The sequence below is a fragment of the Bos mutus genome, chromosome 15 (genome assembly GCF_027580195.1).
Source record: "Bos mutus isolate GX-2022 chromosome 15, NWIPB_WYAK_1.1, whole genome shotgun sequence".
Taxonomy (NCBI): Eukaryota; Metazoa; Chordata; class Mammalia; order Artiodactyla; family Bovidae; genus Bos; species Bos mutus.
The window spans coordinates 65,966,505-65,991,594 of NC_091631.1; the positions used below are offsets into that span (position 1 = coordinate 65,966,505).

A 25,090-nucleotide genomic window follows, 5' to 3' on the forward strand; every position below is an offset into this window, starting at 1 on the left:
ATAAGGTCTATTTAAAAGACAATGATGACAACGATGATGATAATGAGACAATTTGTTTTATATTAAAATACATGTGAAACTGCACTAAACAGAAAATACTTGGGAGAAAAAAAAAAAAAAAAAAACTCATCAATTTCCTAACCCCCAAAACCTAGATATCTGTAATTTACTATCTGAGTCATCTAGTACACAAAGGAATTTTTTTCCTATATTATAAAAAACTATTGTTAACAGTTAATTGGAAATATAGTAACTGAAAATTAAAGCAGATTAAAATAATCTGTTTTTCCATAAAATATGTCCCTCTCAGGTCAAATTGGGTGGAAATAAATAGCTAATCTGGCAACAAACACAAGAATAACACTCAGAAAAGTGTTTCTAAAAGATAAACTGAAATACTCATAGAAAATGGACATATTAAAAAAGAAAAAAGACAGCTGGGAAGTAAATCATCTTCTGCTAGAAATCATACACTTTCTTTATTCACCCACCTATGAAAGCCTTTCAAATCTTAAAAAAAAATAAAGTAAAATGAATATTGAAAATCTATCATGTGAAACTTTTACTCCAGTATTTTAAGACATGAAAAATACCTTTATTCCTGTTATGCCACAAGACAGGTACTTCATTTATCTGCAACATATGTATTTCTTACAAGTCTCTGGATGAGAATATATTGAGAAAACATGGAGTACTTCAGTGGTATCTTTGTGATCGCTGTTCAGGCCCAGGCCTCCGACACCAAACGAAGAAGAGTTAACATGCTGACATCTGTTTTAGGCTAAAAATGGAAATCGTGAAGTTCTCTCCTCTTCCAAGAGTTCCCTGGAATGGATCAAAAGGCTTCAAAAGACTTGGCACCAAGGGAACTTCTAGGCAATGTCTACACAGCACAAAATGAAATGGAGACTTGGCATCTTCCTAAAGAATGAGGGCTGTGTTGACTACTGCAGAAAGGGGGACAGAGCCAGCATTTGGGGACCTGAAAAGCCGAAATAATTTACAAGGCTCCAGATTTTTCCTTTACGTGAATCTATATATCAACTTGCCATACAACCCCAACAAAAACTCCTTGCCTTTGGCGTGACTGGACAATGACTGAACATCTAGGCAGGACCACTTTCCAAGCTGGACCCTGTGGCACACATAGACGAATCTCCCAGGTAAGTGAGGCAAAGGCCTGTCTGAAGTCTGAATCGAGAAGTAACCTTCCCAAACTTCTACTTTTTTTTTTCACACCAAATCAACTCTGCCTGTGAAGTTTTGCTTTTCTTGAAGCTGAGTCAAGATGAACTAGCATTTGCGGGCGGAGTGGTTATTTGAGAGCACACCATTCTCCACAAGGGGTCTTTCTATGTAAAGCAGAAGCGTTTTATTTTGCCTTTGAGTTGGGGTGATCGCAAAGAATTGACTTGTTTTTCCTCCAAAGGTAAAAGAGCCAACCCAGAGACTACCAAAATGTTGGCTTTGTTTATCATTTCCAAGTTGAAATAAAGCATAATGTGAATACTCAGCGCTCTATCTTTCCCTGATTAAAGCGATCCTGCCCTTTGAATTGCTACACAGGATACTGTTCCATGCGGCTCACTCACAGGGCTGTAATAAGTCACAACAGCTTGGCACCTCGCCCAACAAAACACAAACTCTCCTGAAGTCTTGAGCTTTCCCATGGCAACACCACAGTCACCAACACAGCAAACAATCGCTCCCATCCCTACTCCCGCTCCCCTTTTCTAACAGCAAAGGATATCATTGCAGCCAGCCTCCTAGAACCGTGCTCATTATCATCTATGAAAGGAGATAGCGACAGAGATCAAGTTGCCTTCAGTACAGAACTTAAAATGAGATCAAAGGCAGGATAGCTCCAGGAGCACACGGAAGTTTTACATATACTTTCACTTTAAAAGAAAAGTGAGAAGTCGTATGTAAAGTATATTCCCGAAGGATTAATGTGCTTTGCTGCCTTGATTATCAAGTGGCTCTGGCTGGCCCGCAACCTTCATACAAAACCCCCATTCACTTTAGCCCGGGCTCTCTCCACAGCGGAGAGGGGGAAATGCCATCTTAAAGCTGCAGCTCTGACACATTCCTCAAACTGCAAAATTGGAACCGTTTTCAAACCTCAGCTGCTTTCTCCAACGGAATGCTCATTCTGCTCAGATGGGAAGGCCGCCTAGAGCAGGGTGGCAGCTTCCTATAGCAGATTAAAGTGGTGTCACTTCCTTTACGACCGCCTCTTTTCAGATTCAAATAACATCCTTGGGGGTGACAATCTCTTCTCATAAGAAGTGTCTGGGCTCCCACAAATACCCTACAATGATCATCTCTCCTTGTGTATTAATTTGATTTTTAGGCGACGGATGGCCCACGAGAGTTCAGGAGCAGAACTAAAACCAAACCCAAGTGAATGAAAGATCTGTGACTCATGGGTGGAGATCACTTTATTGGGGGGTGGGGAAGGCAAGTCTCAGCTTCGTGTGGTTTTGAATGCTGATTGTTCCATTCTGAATTATAGCGAAGCCCTGCACATACTCATGGAAGGTTTTATAATTCTACACTCAAACCTTAAACAGTGCTATAGATTACACTTGGGATCCCCTCAGCCTCAGAATTAGAATAAAAATTTCAGAGGAAATTTCATTTCAGCACAGCTACAATTTGGGGGGTTAGCCCATGTAATAAAGACTATAAAACACTAATGACAAAGTATGGAAGTAATTACACCTAGGTATTTCAATGATATCCTACACCAGGAGGGAAAAAAATCCTGTGATTTGCTAAACAATAGCAGAATTCTGAAATGTAACTGAAGCCTTTTGAAGATACATATGGGTGACTGCTGTGTTATTTAAGATTCTACATGTATTCGAATACGAACCCACCAAGTCTATTCAAGTGATGATTTAAATAATTATGATATTACTCTAAACTCTGACATCACTTTTTCACTTACTACAGACTCCATTATGTTTTATTTTCTATTATCCAATCATTTCCAAAACCCCTCAATCTAATAATGTAATTTTTATCAATAAGAAACCGATCACAGATATAAAGCACTGAGCTAAAAAAAAAAGAGGTATGGGACAGAGTTGCTCTAGCATCCCAGAATGCACTTTCCAAAATTATTTTCATAGCTAATTCCTACTCCTCTATGTTAAATTTAAAGAAAGCTGGACTCTGTGGTCAAAAATTACTTGCTATTACAGTATATTTTTTTGTCATGTTTGCTTGCTTTTAATCTATTTCTCTATTAGAATCTAAAGTCCTCGAAGTCGGGAATCATGTGCCTAAACTGGTGTCTTGAATACAATGGATATTGAACAAATACTGGTTGAATGAATGAATACAATAGATATTGAACAAATATTGGTTGAATGAATGAATCCTTCATTTATGCACAGTAAACAACACATGTGCTATATACTTTCTGCTCTGCATATTCCTGTCCAAATTTAAAAGTGCAACAAAAAGAAATAAAACAAAGACAATTCACTGCTTAAGTTCAGCAAAGTAAAGAGCTAAAGAGAGAAAATCAAGTGTCCTTGGTGGAGTTAGCTGGTAATGTTTTCATCGGTATGTCTTGAAATTTCTGGATGAATGTTTTTGGGTTTTTGGAGAGAATAAACTCCCACTGAAATGAGTAATCCATTGTATCTGACATCATACTGAGATCTGGAATGCTATTGTATTTTACTGTGAAGGGCTTGACAATGCATTCACACTCAGAGGCCCAAGCCTCAAAACTGCCCTTCAGTTTAACCCTATAGATGTGGTTTTGTAGGAAGACTGTAGTAACTGCATAATTTAAGTTTATCACACATTATTCTGCTCATAATTGTGAATGATTAATTCTCACCTACAACCACGAATCTGTATAGAGAGAGGCATACAACTCAGTACCAAGATTACTGAGACCATCATGGATGGTGATGATGGTGATGATGGGGTGATGGGATGATGGTATCGAACCTACTACTGAGCACATCTTCTCACTTAGCCCTCACAGTAAGCCTGTTGCTGCTGCTGCTGCTAAGTCACTTCAGTCGTGTTCAACTCTGTGCTACCCCAAAGACGGCAGCTCACCAGGCTCCCCCATCCCTGGGATTCTCCAGGCAAGAGCACTGGAGTGGGTTGCCATTTCCTTCTGTTGGGCAGGTTCAATTACATCACCATTTGATAGAGGGGGGAATTAATGCCTTAGAATGAAATCATTTCTCTCAGTTTGCTCAGTTAATAAATGGTAGAGCTTGGGTTCTACTTGACTATTATTATATTACATCTCCCAAATGGATGACTTTTGAGACTCTTATTAATTTCCAACATTTGCATGATGACAGATAGGAAGAACACTTGCTACTTGCTCTTTTAAAAACTAATGTCACACTTGTAACCAAGAAATTATAAGTTTATATTGTGATTACGTCAAAAAGGAAATTTTACTATAGATACATAGAGAACTGATAGGCAAAGGAGACTACTCAAGAGAAAACAACCAAAGCTGTTATTGTTGTGTCAGAAGTGTAGAGTTTTTGTTTTCTTTTAATTTTACAAATTTATTTATTGTTGGCTGTGCTGGGTCTTCCCTGCCTTGCAGGCTTTTCTCTAATTGTGACAGGTGAAGGCTACTTTCTAGTTGTGGATGTGTAGGCTTCTCATTTGGAGAAGGCAATGGCATCCCACTCCAGTACTCTTGCCTGGAAAATCCCACGGATGGAGAAGCCTGGTAGGCTGCAGTCCATGGGGTCGCTAAGAGTCGGACACGACTGAGCGACTTCACTTTCACTTTTCACTTTCATTCATTGGAGGAGGAAATGGCAACCCACTCCATGGTTCTTGCCTGGAGAATCCGAGGGACGGCGGAGCCTGGTTGGCTGCCGTCTATGGGGTCGCACAGAGTCGGACACGACTGAAGAGACTTAGCAGCAGTAGCAGCAGCAGGCTTCTCATTGTGGTGGCTTCTCTTGTGGAGTGCAGACTCCGGGGCACATGGCCTTCAGTAGCTGGGGCCTGTGGCTCAGCAGTCGTGGTTCCCGGGCTCTAGTGTGGGTTCAGTAGGTGTGGCACATGGGCGCAGCACGTGGGACCTTCCTGAATCTGGGATCTAACCCGTGTCTCCTGCATTGGCCGGAGGATTCTTTACCACCGAGCTACCAAGGAAGACTCTAAAGTTTGTTTTCTTTTTTAAATGAAGTAATCTAAAAATCAGTATTTGGAAAGTCAAAGTCACTTAAAAGGGCTAAAAATACTGAAACAACCTTTTGGAGATTCATTCTGCTTAAGAATTCATCATGGTTTCCACCATCTCAACAACATTATCACCTTAGGGGTGGCTAGACTATGTAAGATTTCACCCCAGGGTGAGCTGAAACTGCCAGTAACATGAAATCCCTGGAATCATTTTTCAAGTTACCACATTGTTGCACACGAATCAAAAATTCTCAGTACATGGAAGAAAACTAAATATTGAAGCCCTATTCGGAAAGCGTGACTTCTTGGATATATTTTCTAAAAAACGAATTATTAAAGCAAGAAACACGTAAGCTTTTTTCCTCCTAGTTTTAGGTTGGCAATACTATGGTATCAGTGATTAGAAGACACTTCCTCATAGTCACAGAAAGCACTGGATCAAAGAGTCTGGACTCTGACTCTTCACTCTGCCTAAATCAATCCAAACCAAGTCTCCTCTTGGGGCCTGTTTCCTTCTATGCAAAGACAGGAGAGATCATCACTTCCTCTGATTCCAAAAAAAAAAAAAAGAAGAAATTCCTTTATAAGCTATAACCTGCTATGCAAATACAAAGGATGCTTATCACACATATTTTTAAAACACCATTTATGCAAATACTGATGAGTGCATTAACCATATGCCAAAAAAGTGGCAATAGATAGCTCAAGAAAGCATGTAATAATACTAATGGCCAACACTTAATGGAGTTCCAACTATGTCTAGGCTCTAGGCTTAGCACTTTATATGTTTTATCTCATTTAATTCTCACGATAACATTTTATGAGTTCTTATTCCATTTTATACATAAGAACACTGTAGCTCAAAGAGGTTAGGTAATTTGTCCACAGTAAAATCCAGGTCTGAATAGCTCTTCATCACTCTATTACATTTCACTATGTTTATTTACAATACATTGACTCAGAGTTTGAGAAATTATGTAAGTACATTCCTGGCATGCAGTAGAATCATATACGAAATACAAGAAGAGGCTGAAGAGTGGGAAGAAAGAAAGAGAGTTGGATAGTCACAAAATAGTTTAATTCCACTGTATGAAATCATTAGAAATCCTTATTACCTAAGATATTTCTGCAAAGCATCTTATAAAATCACACTGCGATTTCTGAAATAGCTCCAACCTTGAATGTTAGTCATTGCTGAGATATGAATGTACAACTTGCAACCTACCTCCCATGGGGATGGCAGCAGCGGCTGGTGCTACAGATGGCTAGAGACTGTGCAACCTAGACTGGATTCTCATAGCTGAGGCCAGCAAAGACCTCTTTATGATTTTCCAAGATCCATGCTTAAGTTTAAACTACAGTCTTACATGTAGAAGGTGTTACAGGAAAATGTACGCCAAGTTATACACAGTGTGCTTACAAGTTTTGGGGATCTAACTTGCTTATAATAGGGGGACTACCTCTGTGATGTTGAGTTTCACTCTGAGTTGGGCAATTAAAAGTTGCCTATATTTGATTTTCTAAATGATTTTTCCCAAATCCTTCTTATGCTTTTTATCAGGAGGTCTTTTTTCTTTTTTCCTATTACTGTAGTATTTGATTTTAAGAACAAAGATATCTTTTCTTGCCAGGGTAGTATGTAAGCATAAAAAAAGAGGTTATAGACACCAGATAAAGGCCTATGTAACCAGAATGTATGAATGGCCCATATTTCTCCAAGTTCATCATCTTACAAAGGGAACGTTCAAAGCAAAAGATAGACTGTCTCAGGCCAAGTCCTTAAGGGCATTTTCTCTTTCAGTCATCCAGCGAGAATCCAGAAAGGTGGGCTTTTTGTGTATGAGAAGCGATTGCAATTCAATATTAGGGACCTTAAAACATCGCTGGATTCATCTTTAAAACTGATTTATCAGAGACTGCATTGACAATGGTATGCCTAGAGAGCTCTCCCAGAGGATGTACAATATGTGTTTCAAAATTTAGCCGCTCTTCAAACTAAGTAGGCTGATCTGGACAATAGTTGCTAACATATATTGTAAAATGAATTTCCCTATAGGAGATCATAAGGGATGGAGGGGAAAGTAATACTGAGGCCATCTATCTTATTTTCTTTAATTGTGGTAAAATACATGCAACTAAAATTTACTATTTTATTTACTTTTTCTGATACACTAAATAAAATTTTTTTTCAATAATATATATATATATTTTTGAAGTATAATTGATTTACAATGTTTTGTTAGTTTCAAGTATACAGTAAAATGATACAGTTATATACATATATACAGCATAATGGTAAAGAATCCGCCTCCCAGTGCAGGAGCTGCAGGAGACATGGGTTTGATCCCTGGGTCAGGAAGATCCCCTGGAGTAGGAAATGTCAACCCTTTCCAGTATTCTTGCCTGGAAAATTCCATGGACAGAGGAGCCTGGTGAGCTACATACAGTCCATGGGGTTGCAAAGAGTGGGACACGACTGAGCACACACACATATACATATATGTGTATATTTATTCTTTATAGATTCTTTTAACTTACCATTTAACGCTACTGTTTTAATCATTTTTAAGTGTATAGCTCTGTGGCATTAACTACATTCACACTGCTGAAATACCATTAGTGCCATCCATCTCTACTCAGTCCATTTATGTTTACCTGTTGTGAAAATTAGCCTTTGATGGCTTTCTTATCAGGAATTAATTCCAGCCAATTACATACTATATTGTGACAGAGAAACAAATAGCTAAGTTGGAATCTGATCAAGTCCATCCTGTTACTAAAGCTCTATGAGTCATATCGCCTCTTTCATTAGAATAACAACCATGTTCGCTTTTCTCCAAAAATGTAGTGGCACCAGATAAAATAATAATTTTTAAGATAGTGGGTGCTTGGAAGTGTTAGACTTTGCTAAAAACTTCATGCACATCAGCTCAGTAAGCCTTGCCATGTTTAACTATCTTTATTATCCATATTACACGTGAAGGAAACCGAGATACAGAGGTTAGGGAAACTGTCAGGGTCCCACAAGTAGGAAGGTGTAGAGCTGGGGTGCATACCCCAAACCATCTGACTCCTGAGACTAACAGTCCAACTAAATGGTTCAGAGTTCACTGTAGCAGCTGCATCACCTGGGAAGCTGTCAGAAATGCAAATCCTCAGACCCCGCCCCTGAGCTGCTGAATCAGAAACTCAAGGTAGGGGGAGGAGCATCAGAGGTCTAACAAACCCTCTGGGAGGCTCACTGAGGTTTTTAAGAACCACTGCATGTACACCCATGGCTGATTCATGTCAATGTATGGCAAAAAGCACTACAATACTGTAAAGTAATTAGCCTCCAATTAAAATAAAATAAAATAAAATAAAAACCATTGCTGTAACCACGGTCTCATTGCATTTCCCTTTTCTCAAGTTTCTTTCTTCATTTGCCAAGATCCACTAAGAGTTCCAGTCAGTCTCCATTTTCACGCCCCACCTAAGCCTAGCCTCCCAGAAATTGCCCCATTCTTCAAACTGACTTCCCCCTTCCTCTCTTCTAGTCTATCTTCCTCCCATTAAGGATGCCTCTCTCCTGCCACTGGTTCCTGCTATTATTTAGTAGAAGAGCAAACCTAATGAACAAATTCTATGAGGCTTTGTCTCATTTATTCATTCAGTAAGTATTTATAGTGCCCTTTTTCTGGGTTCCAAAATCACTGCAGATGGTGACTGCAGCCATGAAATTAAAAGACACTTACTCCTTGGAAGGAAAGTTATGACCAACCTAGATAGCATATTCAAAAGCAGAGACATTACTTTGCCAACAAAGGTTCGTCTAGTCAAGGCTATGGTTTTTCCTGTGGTCATGTATGGATGTGAGAGTTGGACTGTGAAGAAAGCTGAGTGCCAAAGAATTGATCCTTTTGAACTGTGGTGTTGGAGAAGACTCTTGAGAGTCCCTTGGACTGCAAGGAGATCCAACCAGTCCATTCTGAAGGAGATCAGCCCTGGGATTTCTTTGGAAGGAATGATGCTAACGCTGAAACTCCAGTACTTTGGCCACCTCATGCAAAGAGTTGACTCATTGGAAAAGACTCTGATGCTGGGAGGGATTGGGGGCAGGAGGAGAAGGGGACAACAGAGGATGAGATGGCTGGATGGCATCACTGACTCGATGGACGTGAGTCTGAGTGAACTCCGGGAGTTGGTGATGGACAGGGAGGCCTGGTGTGCTGCGATTCATGGGGTCGCAAAGAGTCAGACACAACTGAGCGACTGATCTGATCTGATCTGATAATATTTTCGGTATTTAGGAAGTGATCTAGGTATCCAGGAGACATTTATGAATAAAAGACAAAAATCCGGGTCCTCACGTAAGTTCTCATATGTTATTGAAAATGTCCATAACGATCTAGAGGGGTGGGATGGGGAGGGAGGTGGGAGGGATGTTCACGTGGGAGGGGATACAGGTAAACCTATGTCTGATTCACATTGATGTTTGGTAGAAACCAATACAGTACTGGAAAGCAACTGTCCTTCAGTTAAAAAGAAATTAATTTTTTTTAAAAATTTAAAAAAAGAAAAGAAAATGCAGCTATTTGGGCACTGCTACACACTCGGATTCTCTAGCTGTGAGACAGAACCCCAGAATCCGCATTTTATCAAGCATTTCCAGGTGATTCTGATGCCTGAATCAAATGCCCTGTATATCCTGAAAACACGCCCTGGAGTAGTTTGGTTAGGAGCACCCAGTAATTTGCGTGTTTTTTTCCCTAGGTTTCTTTTGCTTGTTTTCTTCCCTCAGTGGGGTCTTCGGGTGGGAAATGAAAAGAAAAAACTTGAGGTACACTGAAGCAGAATGCTTTCAAGAAGGGAAACCTTCTAAGGTCTCCTGGGACTAGTTCTGCATAGGGGACCTCGCTCAGCTTGAACCCTGGCTGCTGAGATTTTTACAGATAACAACACAGACAGCCAAAGTGGGTCTGGTAGCCCCACCAGCCAGCCCACACAGCTTCTGGGAAGACATGAGCGGCCTGTAGGCCCTGGCATGGGCAACATTTCTGGATTTTTCCACAGTCCACACCTTTAACTCTTGCATGGTAGTTTGGAATCATTTTCAAGTCATCTTGGAAGCCCCCTCTTTCCTAATACAAATAAGACCAGTTTGTTTCCCATTTCCTCATACCACAGATTTTATTCACGAGGCCTCACCCACTCCCAGACAATCACTGCCTCCTCCCCCTGCTGGCGCCCCCCGCCGTATCTGAGAGGGATAATGAGCCTTCTGCCCCGTGGCACTGCCGCTGCCTTCTCTTTGTTTCAATTCTTTCTGCTGAGATAACCGAAAACACAAGGAAAATATTTCAACCTTTTCCTCCCTTTTCCAAGAGGCCTCCCAAATTCCTGCCTGGTGTACAACCCTGTTCCATTATTCTGTTTAGAAGATAATGGAGACTTACTTTGTACCCAGAATAAACACGAGGCACCAAACGGTTCACAGGGGAAGTTGCCATGGGAGTGGCAGGGGCAGGCAGGACTCCATACCCGCCCGCAGCCGTCCAGACTGTAGGCCAGGGGACAAATGCAGTCAGCAGTCTAGAGCGGGAACGCGGCGACACAGAAGCCGGGAGGCAATGTGCTCTTACGACGTACAAGACCAAACACTGGTGCTCCTCGAAACAGCAGGTAGCTTCTACCTATCAACTCTAGAGCTTCCATCCAGGTGCCCAGGAGGCACTGGGAAGCTTCTGAGATACATAGTATCGGGTTCCTCATCTACTTCCAGCAACCTGGGCCATTTACCTCAGTTCTAAAGAATATGCTAAAAAAGAGCTTCTCAATCAGACAGGTTTTGCCCCCAAGGGACAACTGGCAACTTCTGACTGTGGTCATGATATAGTTCCATGTGTACAGAAAGTGCTGAATAAATATTTACTGAAAGGATAAGGGACTAAATAGTACCAAAGAATATTTTGTGGGAGAATATGGTTATCCTTATTGTAAATCTCAAAGATTAGAAATGATACTCCCAAACAATCCCTAAATAACACATTCTGATCATCTATAAAATATATTTTGTTGTTGTTGTTCAGTAGCTAAGTTGTGTCTGATTCTTTGCAACCTCATGGACTGTAGCCTGCCAGGCTCCTCTGTTGATGGGATTTCCCAGGCAAGAATACTGGAGTGGGTTGCCATTTCCTTCTCCAGGGGATCTTCCTGATTAGAGATCGAACCCAGGTCTGCTGCATTGGCAGGTGGGTTCTTTACCACTGAGCCACCAGGGGAGCCATATAAAATATATTTACGTTGATCTAATTTATTTCACACTTCTCTGTTCATTCAGCCTGCTACCTCTTGGGATTAGATTTCCCATAAACTTAGTATGTACTATATAAAATAGAACTGCTAAGTCACTTCAGTCGTGTCTGACTGCACGACCCCATAGATGGCAGCCGACTAGGCTCCTCTCTCTGTCCCTGGGATTCTCCAGGCAAGAATACTGGAGTGGGTTGCCATTTCCTTCTCCAATGGATGAAAGTGAAAAGTGAAAGTAAAGTCGCTCAGTCGTTCCCGACTCTTAGCAACCCCATGGACTGCAGCTCACCAGGCTCCCCCGTCCATGGGATTTTCCAGGCAAGAGTACTGGAGTGGGTTGCCATTTATTTATTCAAAGGCTAGCTCTTTTGAACTTTAACATTTAAACTAGCCCTTGAGTCCCAGGATGTTGAGAATGGCTTCCACATTTCTTTCATATGCCCCTTTAAAGATTTTTGTCTCTTTGAAATCAGAGTGTTTTCATGTTCTATTGGTCAATGCTAGTGGTTTGTCCTCAGATAGCATTCACTCACCTATACTGACAGATCAGAATGACACACTCTCCTCCTTCATGGTACCCAGAAGATCCAACAGAGAAGGGAGCAGTCTGGCATGGCCCTGAGGACAGCTGGCCCAAAACCTCCTTATCACCCTGCACTGGGCTATGCAGCTCACCTTAAGTGTCTGCAGGCACAAAGGGGCTGGTTGCGAGGAAGTTGTGGAGATCCTGCTCCTGTCGACACATGCTTCAGTTTTCTATAACTGAACTTCAGAATGCATTTCTTTCCAATGGTCAGATCGACAGTCAGACCGAGCCAAGAAAGTTGCCAAAAGCACCAGTGAACTGTGATAACCACATGTTCTATCACATGGACCCAGCCTTGCTCTCACTTGGGCAATATGTCAGCCTGCAACTTCTCTGAAGAACAGAATCAGAGGATCTATGGTTTCTTGAATTTCAGTTTGGGTCAGTGAGTCATTTGTGGCACACTCCTACATTGCCTTCCATGGAATATTCTAGAAGGATGACTGCTTATAAAACAGAAGCAGTGATTCCCGCTAATAAATCCTTCTTCATACCCTCGTAAGTCAGAGTACCTCTGCTCATTCCACAAGCGACCAAATACTCACCACAGATACACTGGTGAAGAAGAGAATGTCCTCTGAAGAGGATGATGGACCAAAATGGGGGAAAAAAAAATGTCAATTTTAAAGTGTGTGTGTTAGTCGCTCAGTTGTGTCCGACTCTTTGCGACCACATGGACTGTAGCCCACCAGGTTCCTCTGTCCATGGGATTCTCCAGGCAAGAATACTGGAGAGGGTTGCCATTTCCTTCTCCAAATTTTAAAAAGACAATGCAAATTGTAATGACTGTTGTATAGAAGACAAAGAAATGGCAAAAATACAGAATATCAGGAGAGAAACCTCTTTAGAAGGGATGTTTAGCAAGACCATGATTTAAGTAGGAATCTAAAAATTAAGTGGGAGCCAGTTAGGTGGCAAGTTAGAGAAATCACCCAAGAAAGGGCTCTAGGAAGGAAAGACCTTGACTCACTTGGATAGATAAGCGCTCCACACGTGGCTGGAGCATGGTAAGCAGGGCAAGGGTGGCTGGAGAAATACAGCAGGGAGCAGACTGTGCAGGACTCATAAGGTTGGGCAAAGGGTTTGGACTTTATTTTAAATGCAACAGGCGGCCACTGAAGACTTTTAAGCAGAGGGTATGGGCTTCCCTGGTGGCACAGATGGTAAAGAATCTGCCTGTTAATTCAGAAGACCTAAGGAATGCAGGTTTGATCCTTCGGTGGGGAAGGTCCCCTGGAGGAGGGCATGGCAACCCACTCCAGTATTCTTGCCTGGAAGATTCCATGGACAGAGGAGCCTGGTGGGCTATGGTCCATGGGGTCTCAAAGAGTTGGACATGACTGAAGCGACTTAGCACGCACGCACACACACGACGTGTACGCTCTCATGTAGCAAGGTCACTTGTGTGGCTGCATGTGTACCAACAGGGACATGGGTTCATTGGCTATTGCAGCAGCTGAGGTACTGGCTGTTGCAGTAGCTGAGGTACAGAGAAGGTACTGACCTGGGCCAAGATGGTGACCAGACAGGGGATTCAAGCTATGTCTTGGAGGAATCGAGAAAACGATCCAGTAGACAGAGATAAGAGAATCAGATGATTCCTCTGCTGTTGGGGCTCCAAGTGTCCTTCCTACCATGGTGGGCAGTCACATTTCAAGGTTAAGCACTCAGCCTCTTGGCCTTCCTTATCTTTCCAAACCCTCTGGTTTTACTTGTCATTCAGCTTCAGGCCTACATTCCACAGATATTCCTGGGTGTCCTGTTCATGTTTGCATTTTTAAATGGTGCCCAGGGAAAGAAGTAAATGGTTCCATCCCGGTCACAGAGTAAGCTGACAGATTATCCACAGAATGGAAGGTGCACTTTCACAAATCTCTGCTTTGGTGCCTTCCAAAGCACCCAGAAGGCACAGGGAATCACTGACAGCTCTAAAATACCTGTGGTTCAAAAGCTACAAGAATGTGTTTCCCATCTGATCTCCACAAATGCCTGAAATGTTTACGCTGAGGTAATTTCAAAACTTTACAAGACTTGGAGTTATTCCGAAGCCTGTGCCTCCAAATGTGGCTTGAGACCCTTCTAGAAAGATCCCACTTCAGAGCTTCTGAATTTCTGCTGGGGGAGCTCAGCAATTTAACACACTCCCCAGTGACTGCTATACAGTAGTGCTGAGAACTGAAGTCCTGGAAGCTGTAAATATCTTTTCCTGAGAAAAACAATGTGACGATCTACATTGATTAACTTAGAAAACTGATAGAGCGTAGGGAGAAAAAAAATGCTTTCTGGGATCTTCTTTTTCTGCTTGTTTATTTTTTTATTGTTCAAGTTGCTAGGTGATTTACATACTCTCACAGGTTGGTATTATTTTAATTTTCTATATGAATGGGCTTGGATAGGTTAAAAAATACCATTCCTCAAGGTCACAGTATCAGAGTCAGGATTCAAACTCAAGACTGTTTGACTTCAAGCTTCTGTTCCTTGCTCCCCAGTCCTCTCCACCCTCCTGGTGTCTTTAGAATTCCTTTCTTCTTAAGCTAATCCAGAGTCCAGAGCCCACAACTGCCTGGAAATTGGTCACATTTGTTCATGTCTTTCAACGGTTGAGGGGATTATGTATCACCCATGTATAGATTTCTTGCCCAGTGAAACGGGGTGGGGCGTGTAAAATGCACAGAGTTCCAGATTACCAGATATCTCCAAGAATTATACTGCACCTCCCAAGCTTCCCTGGTGGCCCAGATGGTAAAGAATCTGCCTGCAATGCAAGAGACCCAGGTTTGATCGCAGGGTTGGGAAGATCCCCTGGAGAAGGAAATGGCTACCCATTCCAGTATTCTTGCCTGGAGAACGCCATGGACAGAATCCCTGGTGGGTTGCAGTTTATGGGGTCTCAATGAGTCATACTCATGAGTGACTAACACTTTTCCCTCCACTAAAATATACCTAGCTGCTCAATCTGTATATTCTTTCCGACGCTGGAGGTCACAAGGGTCCCTTCCTCTTCACTGCCAGTTTCTCTAATGGTATTACTCCAGGAAGGAAAGTGAGAGAGGAACCCAGAGTGAGGCCACAGGCTTCCCAGCCTTGGGAAGGCAGGCATCTCTGTGACAGGAAGCAGCTGCCCGCTCAGTGAAAAATCAGGGGTTTCCTAGCTCAGGGGCCCAAGACTAATATGAAAGAGAAACCCCTGAGCACATGAGTCTGTCTTCCCCAGGTTTCTTTGTTGACAGATGACTTATCAGTAAAGTATATTCAACAGAAACAGCATCAGTAGGAAACCAGCAGGTGGATATTGAAAATATTTTTACATTTCTAAATGGTAAAGTCCTGATGATCAACCAAAGGCTTCAGCACAAATTATGAAGCCCAGATTGAGCTCTTCTTTCCACTTACACACCAGCAGCGGCCATACTTCTGGAACTAACAACACAACGCTTCTTAATGTCTTGAATGGTTTAGTGTGGGTTGAACTAGGGGTCACTTCTGACAGCACCTTTGGTAATGAGTCTGTGTGCAGTACACAGATGCAGTCAGAATGAAGAAAAGGCAGATAAAACTGAGTGATATCTATGTAACAAATCTTCAGATGAGTGCTTTCAGTCATTTATGGCTTACAGCTCCAAGAAGGATGACATTGTTCGCACCATTTTATAGACGACAAAACTGAGAGTCAGATGAGTTAAACAACACACCCAAGGGAGAACAGTAAGAAAGTAGAAGAGTGTGACTCAAATCTGGGAGGGTATGACCCTCAAACCTTTATTCTTATGTAATGCATGCTACTTCCCTTAATTCTTAAGTAATGTACTCTACTTCCTCACTTAGTGATCAAAGACAAAGAAGTCATCATTTGAGACATCGAGTTAATAAAAGAATGCAATCACTAGAGAGATTATATTGTTATGACATATTTCAAGAAGTCTACCTTTATTCTGGCTGATAAAATAGTTACCCCTGTTCCAGTTGAAGCTGGTCAAATGCAAGCCCTCCTGCAACAATGGTGTGAAGTCCAGGTACTAACTGTAATCACCAGGACCCACAGATCCATGGAATCTGCTGCATGCAAAGCAGAATATAAAACATGAGTGTTAAGATTCATGAGGGTGAGGACCTTTGTTTTATTCCCTCATGTATCCCAAGTGCCCATAGCTGGCTCTCAATAAACACAAGTGAAATGAATGAAAGCTCTAGTTTTAGAACAGTCAGTAGTATAATCTTCCTTAACATCATAGTAGGGGACATGGCAACCTGGCTTATGGGCCAGTGTTTACTCATTTAAGATATTAACTAGCCTCCCAGATGGTTCCCTACAACACCTATTCCTGGTGCTCCTGTCTCATGCTCTCTCCTCCCACCCTGTACCAGGGTGGGTCCATGTGGCCAACAGAATACGGTGCAAGCAAATGTCTGTCCCTTTTGAGATTAGGTTGTAAAAAACGGTGATCCCCAAGCTGGTTTTCTCCCTCTTGGCCCACTCTGTCTACGGGAAGTGAGCTGCTGTGACCTGAGAACGCACATGCAGCCTATGGAGAGGTCAAGGAGGCAAGGCACCAAGAGCCAGCAAGGAACTGGGTCCTGCCAACCACCACGTGAGTGAATTTATTTTTTTTTTTTTAACTTTTTATTCTACATTAGAGTACAGCCGATTAACAATGCTTGTAATAGTTTCAGGAGGACAGCAAAGGGACTCAGCCATACATATACATGTATCCATTCTCCCCCAAACTCCCCTCCCAGCCAGGCTACCGCATAGCACTGAGCAGAGTTTCCTGTGCTGTACAGCAGGCCACTGCTGGTTAGCCATTTTAAACTTAACTGTGTTACCTGTCAATCCCAATATGTGAGTGAATTTAGAAGTAGATTCCCCATCTTCAGTCAATCCTCAAGGTGACTACAACCTCAAGAGACACCTTGAACTAGCAATCCCCAAGCCTGACCCTTAAAACTACATGAGACAGGAAGTGTTTACTCCTTTCAGCAGCTAAGTTTTGGGGTAATTTGTTATGCATCAATAGATAACTGATTCAAGCAACTCATCTTTTTATTCATTAACAAGAAATCCAACTTTTGAACAAAAATCCATGCTAAAAATTTTTTATAGAGAATTCTAAGAATTTAATTCTGCAAATTCTTCTCCCACCCGAAAGTTTTAAAAACATAAATACGTGTTCTTCTTATTCGTGAAGGCCACTTTTTCTTTGCTACTCACTGAACATTAATGTGCATACATTTGTAGCTACAGGAGGGCACAGATGTGGTCTTATGGTTCTGTTTATTCTGAAAGAGTTTCAGATCAGGGGCAAGTACCCTCCTCTCCCATGGGAGGGAAGAGATATTCTTACTGATCTTTAGGAAAAATTTTCCTGCTGATATTAAATTAATTTTAATTCTAAGTTTTTATAAACTCACATTCAATAGTGGAGGAAGTACAACCCGTTAAACAAAATGATTAGATCCCTTTCAGGTTGTAATAAGTACCACAAACTCAATGAACATATCACAGCTCATACAGAGAAGACTTGTCCTGAGAGAGAATTGGTTGTGATTTTTCTGAATTCGGTAAATTACCTAAAGTGATACTGTGCTCAAAAGATTATGCAAAACTACTTAGTGAAAACCATCAGATCATGCTGCAGAAGCTACAGAGAACCCTCCAGGGTAGTTCAAGGAGATAAGAGATGGAGACCTAATAACGAAGTACAATCAAAGGTCTGATGACGCACCAGGAGTCTAGTGGAAAAGGGTCATTATGAAACGTACCACTTACAGCATCACTGCAGCCCTAAAGCAACTCTGGTCAGTTGCCTAAAGAACACAATTTTTAGCTCATTCCCTAACTCTCTGGTATACTCAGGTTCATGGCAACTCTAGACGGAAGCTCAGGGACTTCCCTGGCGGCTCAGTGGTTAAGACTTCACATTCTAATGCAGAGGTGCGGGTTCGATCCTTGGTCAGGGAACTAAGATCCCATGTGCCTCACGGCTGGAAAACCAAATAAGACAAACGAACATAAAACAGAAACAATATTGTAACAAATTCCACAAAGACTAAAAATGGTCCACATCAAAGTGAAGTGCAGGTCACTCGGTTGTGTCTGACTCTTTGCAACCCCGTGGACTGTAGCCCGCCAGGAGCTCCTCTGTCCATGAGATTCTCCAGGCAAGAATACTGGAGTGGGTTGCCATGCCCTCCTCCAGGGGATCTTCCCGACCCAGGGGTGGAATTTGGCTCTCCTGCACTGCAGGTAGATGCTTTGCTGTCTGAGTGAGTCTAAGACAGTCTACATTAAAAAAAGAGAGAAGGAAGTCCATTTCATTGACTCTGGAGATGCCCCTAGCAGAATGGCATGGCCTGTCCCTGAGCAGCGGGCACAAGGCCACTGTGGGGCCGTCTGTCTTCCTCTCCTCTCGCTCTGTTCACGTTCTTCTGGCATGGAGACATGCTCCTGTGAATTTCTGGATTTACATACATGAGCGTCTTCCACTTGTTAATCACTTTAAGAAGAGGGAGACAAGAAGAGCTTGTGAGGGTCATGCGCATGTTTAACCGAAGGAATGTCCACCAGGACCAGAAGGTTCTTGTCTTTGAAAACACGAGAAAAGGTGAGTGACTTAAAAGTCGGAGCAGGAAGAGTGGCAGTGAGACGACACACCATGGGACAAGGACCAAGGAGGCCAGTGTCCTCAGACATCGTGGAATGCACGTGCTGCAGGGGTAGGTGCTCACCTGTGTGGGATGTGGGGAGGACGCAACAGCTAGAGGCAGCCTGAGGGGTGAGAATAACACTGAGGAAAGATGCCTTCCGGCAGGATCTGCACAGAAAAGATGCCCTCCTCAACTGGCCAGATTACCAAGCCAGACATCTCCCATGGCATATGGCTGCCCACTGGGCTCATGACCCCTGAAACACAAACACTCCTGTGTGTGTTTATTCTCTCCGCCTCCTAAATGCAGCCAACCTTGGAAACACAGTTGCTTTCTTTTGTTGCAAATGATTTCTAGAAAGGCTCAACTCTCAAGGAAAGCTGGTATTTCTCTTATGATGGAGCACAAGAATTTGCCTAACGTTACTTTTAGAATCTTAAATCATAAGTGGAAGATGTCAAAGTTGAACCCCTCCTTTTGAACATTTGAATTCCTTAAGCTTTAGGGCTATAAGTCACATTCTCTTCAAAAGATTAAAATGTGTTTTGTTATACTTGCTGAAATTCCTCCCAGAGATAAAAGAAATAAACATATTTGTGATTCCTTCACCAAATTTCTCAATACGACTTTAAGGCCCCCAGGCATCAATGATCCATGTATATAGGTGCACGCTGACGAGTTTGGGGTATTATTTATATTCTCTTAATGGGACCAGTATAGTCTGCAGAATTAAGAGTGTGCAGGAAATATGTCCATAGAAAGCTTTTATTCTAAATATAGAAGATTGTAAGGACATAAGCAATTTACTCTGTGTACTGGACTGCTTTTCTTTGAGCCGTTCTGGTGAACCATGTAAACAAGTATAGCAACCATTATTCCCTCCATGCAAGTCTGATGGGCATATGTCAAAGTAAAATGACCCAGCAGTTCCATTCCTTCCTCCCCTCAAATTACCAATATGACTGGACCATCAAATTAAGCAACTAAATGCCAAATTTTCTTTTTTTAGATTGCACAGAGTTTTGAGTTAGACGAGTGGAAAAACAGTTCCAAAGTCTGAGCTTTTTTTTTTTTTTTATAACAACTTTTCAACAGTTAAACCACTTTTGGTAAATATGAGTAAAGAAAGCGAGTTCCCAGTCACAGCACATGTTTACAACTAAGTTAAAGGCTCTTAAAAATAGGGTGTTTGATGGTCTACTGCCAAAATATGAACTCCAGCAGCCTGGAGTGCACAGCTAATAATAAAGAGTCAGTGTTACTATGAAAAATCCCCAAGACGAAGCTCCAATTCAGCTTTTCCCTTTCCATCGCAAAGTTCCCCATGATGACACTGAGACATAAATTTGGAGTTAAGAGGTCAAGGTGGGAGGGAAGGAAGGCTCAAAATGGTGGGCAGTCACTTAAAAACAAAGGAAAACATTGCAGGTTGGGGCTCATAACAACACAGCAAAACAGAATGGAGAGTCCAGCCACTACCTGAGGATTGCTTGCCTTTTGGAAAGAAGAAAATGTTTGGATAGATAACAAAATAGATAACAAAAGTCCAAGTTAAAGGAACTACGTTAGGCATGAAGAAACCTTGCTTGTTATTCAGATTACTGAAGCCAGAATGAACAATATGCAAAAGAAATGAAACATCCAAATCTCTGAGAACTGGCTGCCCTGTGCAGACTGAAGAATCATACCACCCTAGTTTCCCTAGACTCTTCTTCCCAAAACCACAAGCCTCAGCTCCAGGTTCTTTAACCCTTGGAATTTTTGGAGAATCTGACAAAGCTATGGACCAGGTTCGCATGGAAAATGTGTGTACGCCATCACACAAAATTCTGCATTCAATTCAGGGAGTGCCAGAACTCAAGATGCTACATCCCTTATCATCTAGGGCAGGAATCTCCAACCCCAGCTCACCTCCCCTGTCCACAAGGCTGCAACCTATTAGGGACTGGGCTGCACAGCAGGAGGTGAGCAGGGCGCAAGCAAGCAAAGCTTCATCTGCAGTTTCCCATCACTTCCCATCACTCACACTACCTCCTGAACCATCTCCTCTCCCCACTTCTCGGGTGCGTGGAAAAACTGTCTTCCACAAAACTAGTCCCTGGTGCCAAAAAGGTTGGGGACTGCTGTTCCAGGGTGAAAGCAGATTCTTGATAATATGCAAATACTTTCCAAGAGACACAGAACCACTCCATTCCTGGTGCCTACTGTGGGCTGAATACAATTGCTCAATACAAATTTGCTAAAAATGTTTTAAAAGCAATTATAGCAGGATTTGATTCCCTAAAGAAAGTTCCAGTGACCTCACTTACGCTTAGGGCATGATTTGCCCATTTCTACATTGTTTCTGTCTCTGCTTCTACCAAAAATGGATTTCCTTCAGAATATTGATCATGAGTAATGGCATCTCCCGAATTTCCATGTCAAAAGGGGTTGGGGGCGTGGTAATCTTATTGCAAGTCAGGGAGGAAGTGCAACTGAGTTTGCACTGCACCTTACAAAATCCTGAAGAAAGCCTCAGTGACCTTATCTGAGCTCTCAAGAGAGAGAAAGCAGATGTTATAATGTCTTCATGGGACTTACTTGTCTTAAGACACCACCAATGAACTTCAGTCAGTTCAGTCGCTCAGTCGTGTCCGACTTTGCGACCCCATGAATCGCAGCACTCCAGGCCTCCCTGTCCATCACCAACTCCCGGAGTTCACTCAAATTCATGTCCATTGAGTCGGTGATGCCATCGAGCCATCTCACCCTCTGTCGTCCCCTTCTCCTCCTGCCCCCAATCCCTCCCAGCATCAGGGTCTTTTCCAATGAGTCAACTCTTTGCATCAGGTGGCCAAACTACTGGAGTTTCAGCTTCAGCATCAGTCCTTCCAATGAACACCCAGGAGTGATCTCCTTTAGGATGGACTGGTTGGATCTCCTTGCAGTCCAAGGGACTCTCAAGAGTCTTCTCCAATACCACAGTTCAAAAGCATCAATTCTTCAGCGCTCAGCTTTCTTCACAGTCCAACTCTCACAGCCATACATGACCACTGGATAAACCATAGCCTTGACTAGACAGACCTGTGTTGGCAAAGTAATGTCTCTACTTTTCAATATGCTATCTAGGTTGGTCATAACTTTCCTTCCAAGGAGTAAGTGTCTTTTAATTTCATGGCTGCAGTCACCATCTGCAGTGATTTTGGAGCCCAAAAAAATAAAGTCTGACACTATTTCCACTGTTTCCCCATCTATTTCCCATGAAGTGATGGGACCAGATGCCATGATCTTAGTTTTCTGAATGTTGAGCTTTAAGCCAACTTTTTCACTCTCCTCTTTCACTTTCATCAAGAGGCTTTTAAGTTCCAATGAACTTATGTAAACCTAAATTTCTTCTATAAAGGGCCCACTCACAGTGTAATCAGTTCTTGATACATTTTCCATGGGAAAAGTCAACATTTCACCAGCAATCTATATTCCAGATCCTCCAGGTTTGGATTCCTTAATTTTAAGGATATCAGTAATGAACCACCATGGCCCTCTTTCCCACCCAGTTTGAATATTGCCTTAGAATCCTTTAGGCAGTCCTCTGGGTAACTACTATCAATCTCCCCTGGCATGCAAGTTGAAACATATTTGTTACTCACAGATCCTATATATTCAAGCACTTTCTATCTTTAAAAAAATGGGAAAATGGCAACTGTCTCAAAGAATAACCTGTGGCCCGTAGGCATTCATTCTGAATTCTATCTGCACTTCAGACGATGATCCTAATCATTATTGACTTTCAAATGTCTCATTGAACGTGGCTTCCAAACTCAAGCCTGGGTCATGTGTGAGCTGGAGTCTGACATTGTATAATTACCTTCTCCTAGATGTAGTCATTTACCATGACTATATACATGGGCGGTGGCTTCATTCACTCTGTTCATACCCGGACTCCACATGCATGACTGAATGACCTGGCCAATATCTCCATCTTATGCCTCAACTTCCTCATCTGTCCAATCTAGATAAGGTCATACCTATCTACTTCATCATGGATTATGAGGAAACATGAGTTATTACTCAAAAAAACACTTAGAAGAGTGCCTGACATGTTAAACACTTAGTAAGTGTAATTTTAAAATGTTGAACCAAAAGAATATCTTAAAGACCAATGTTTCACAGTTGGTGCACTGTACATTTAATCACAGAAATATAAAGGATTGGGTCCCTTCAATAATGCATGCTCACCACAGTTTAGTTCAACAAACATTTACCAAATGCTTGTTTACAAGAGGTTTGACACTACTGTAATAGTGGAACTACATAGAAAATTAGGCACTTTGCCATCTTGAAACAAAAATTCTAACAATTATGAACACCTATATTTTCTCCAGGTACTAAGAAGACACCCATCAGCCTGGAAAACACCTTCAACCTGGATCTGAGTACACTCAAAATCACTTTTCAGCAGAGAGCTGCTGGTCTTTCCTTTAAGCTCCGTCAAAGATCTGAATCCAAAATAAGCAACAGCAAGGAGAAAAATTTAGACCAATCTTGGTTTTAGACATGAATCTGCTTCTTTGATTCAAGATCAAGTTTCTCTTCATAGCAACCTTGGAGTTCTTTTTCCCCAGACCTGCGGGTTGACTTACCAGACTCATAAGAAATAAAATCTAGGCTTTCATGAATTAAAAGTTTTCTCACTTCAACTTGTATTCTGACAAATTAATGAATTAAAAAATAAAACAAAGCAAGACTCTCTTTTTCCAGTTTCTCTTATTCTAGATTGGATGTGCCCAGGGTGTCTGACATCCTCATGCCATTCATGACTGCCATTCTTTCTAGGCGAGTCATTGCTTCGAAAATATGTGTGGGTGTGCTTCTGGGAGCTTAAGACACTCAATGTCCTCATCGTAGATGCAAATTCAGTGGTGCATTTGGGGCCCAGCTACTGCACTCTGCCAGCTGGGCGCCCTGCAGAACCCAGGGGTCAGGACGGCTCTGGTCACTAGCGGAGTTAGCACAGGCCAGGGAGCCACTTAGCTGTCTCTAAAATGGGTATAATAATACCCCAGGGGATAAACAGAGATAGCTTGTGTATACACATGTGACAAACTGCAGATTTGCTATTCAAAAGTAAGATATTATTAGCATTCCTCAGCTGCTCTGACTTTGTTTCCCATAATTAGAATAAAAAAGCTACACTCACGGTATTCGCAAAACAGGGTTTCTGTGAGAACTGCATGGCTTGTGCACATGTAGGGAAACACAACGGTGACTGTTGCAAATGCCAGGCCCCGCTTCTGCCTGCTGTCTGACATCCTGCTGTGCTTCCATCTCCTTTCGGTCCCGGTGCTAACTTCCTGATCGTCGCTTTTCTGTTTCTATAGCTAAAGACAGATAATATTCTTCTTTTCCTCCAAAGGAGCCTTTCAGTCATTTCTCCTTAATTCTCAAATTTCAGTGACAGCCAACAAAATGATCACAACTGCTTCAGGGAACAGAAGGTGGCTGACACGGCTTCCCTCACTAGTGGCATCAGAACCGGCATCTTGCACAGCCTGGCCAAAGCAGCACCCAGCCTGGACCGGCAGGACCCCTGTGCGGGCAGCTGTCCTGGCTCAGAGCAGGCACCAGCCAAAGAGCTCATCTCCCAGCTCTGAGGGTAACCGTTTAGGGTCATCACTTTCCACCTCCCAGAGTGCTTGCTTCCTTTTAATCAACACAGATCCATCTCCAGTCAGCCACTTAAGGACCAATAAGCTGTGCATTATTGTATTACTAGTTAAACGGATCATTCCTTTGCTTCCTCTCTGTCCCTACACCCTTTCCCATTAAAATATAAACTCCATCCAACAGGAACTCTGTCTCTTCTGTGTGGTCCAAGGGCCTGACACAGGACCCAGCATACAGTAGGTGCTCAATACGTGTCACTTCTATTCCATAATCCTTTCCTTTGCATCAATATTTTCTACTCATGAGATAGTGGGCTACAAAATTACAATCTGGGAACAATCTAGATCATCATGTCCCTTTATCCTTCAAATAACTGTGTCACTGGAGCCATGTTTTTAATCACATTAAGGCATATAAATATATGCCTGACTTTATATATATACACACACATATATATATAAAGACATAAAGATGTTTATATATATTATATTTAATATAGATATACACATGTGCCTTAGTGTTTATATATATGTTATATATGCTTTATATATATATATATTACTAAGTTTTTACTCATATGTCTATATTATTTACATATGTGTATATATTATATGGGCTTCCCTGGTGGCTCAGAGGCTAAAGCGTCTGCCTCCAATGTGGGAGACCCATGTTCAATCCCTGGGTTGGGAAGATCCCCTGGAGAAGGAAAGGGTAACCCACTCCAGTATTCTTGCC

At 42.1% G+C, this 25,090-nt stretch overlaps 1 protein-coding gene across 2 annotated transcripts in view; it reads right to left on the reverse strand.

Annotated features, from left to right (window-relative positions):
- MAML2 (mastermind like transcriptional coactivator 2) overlaps positions 1 to 25,090 on the reverse strand; it is a 400,939-nt gene that overhangs the window by 357,933 nt on the left and 17,916 nt on the right. The window lies entirely within an intron of this gene.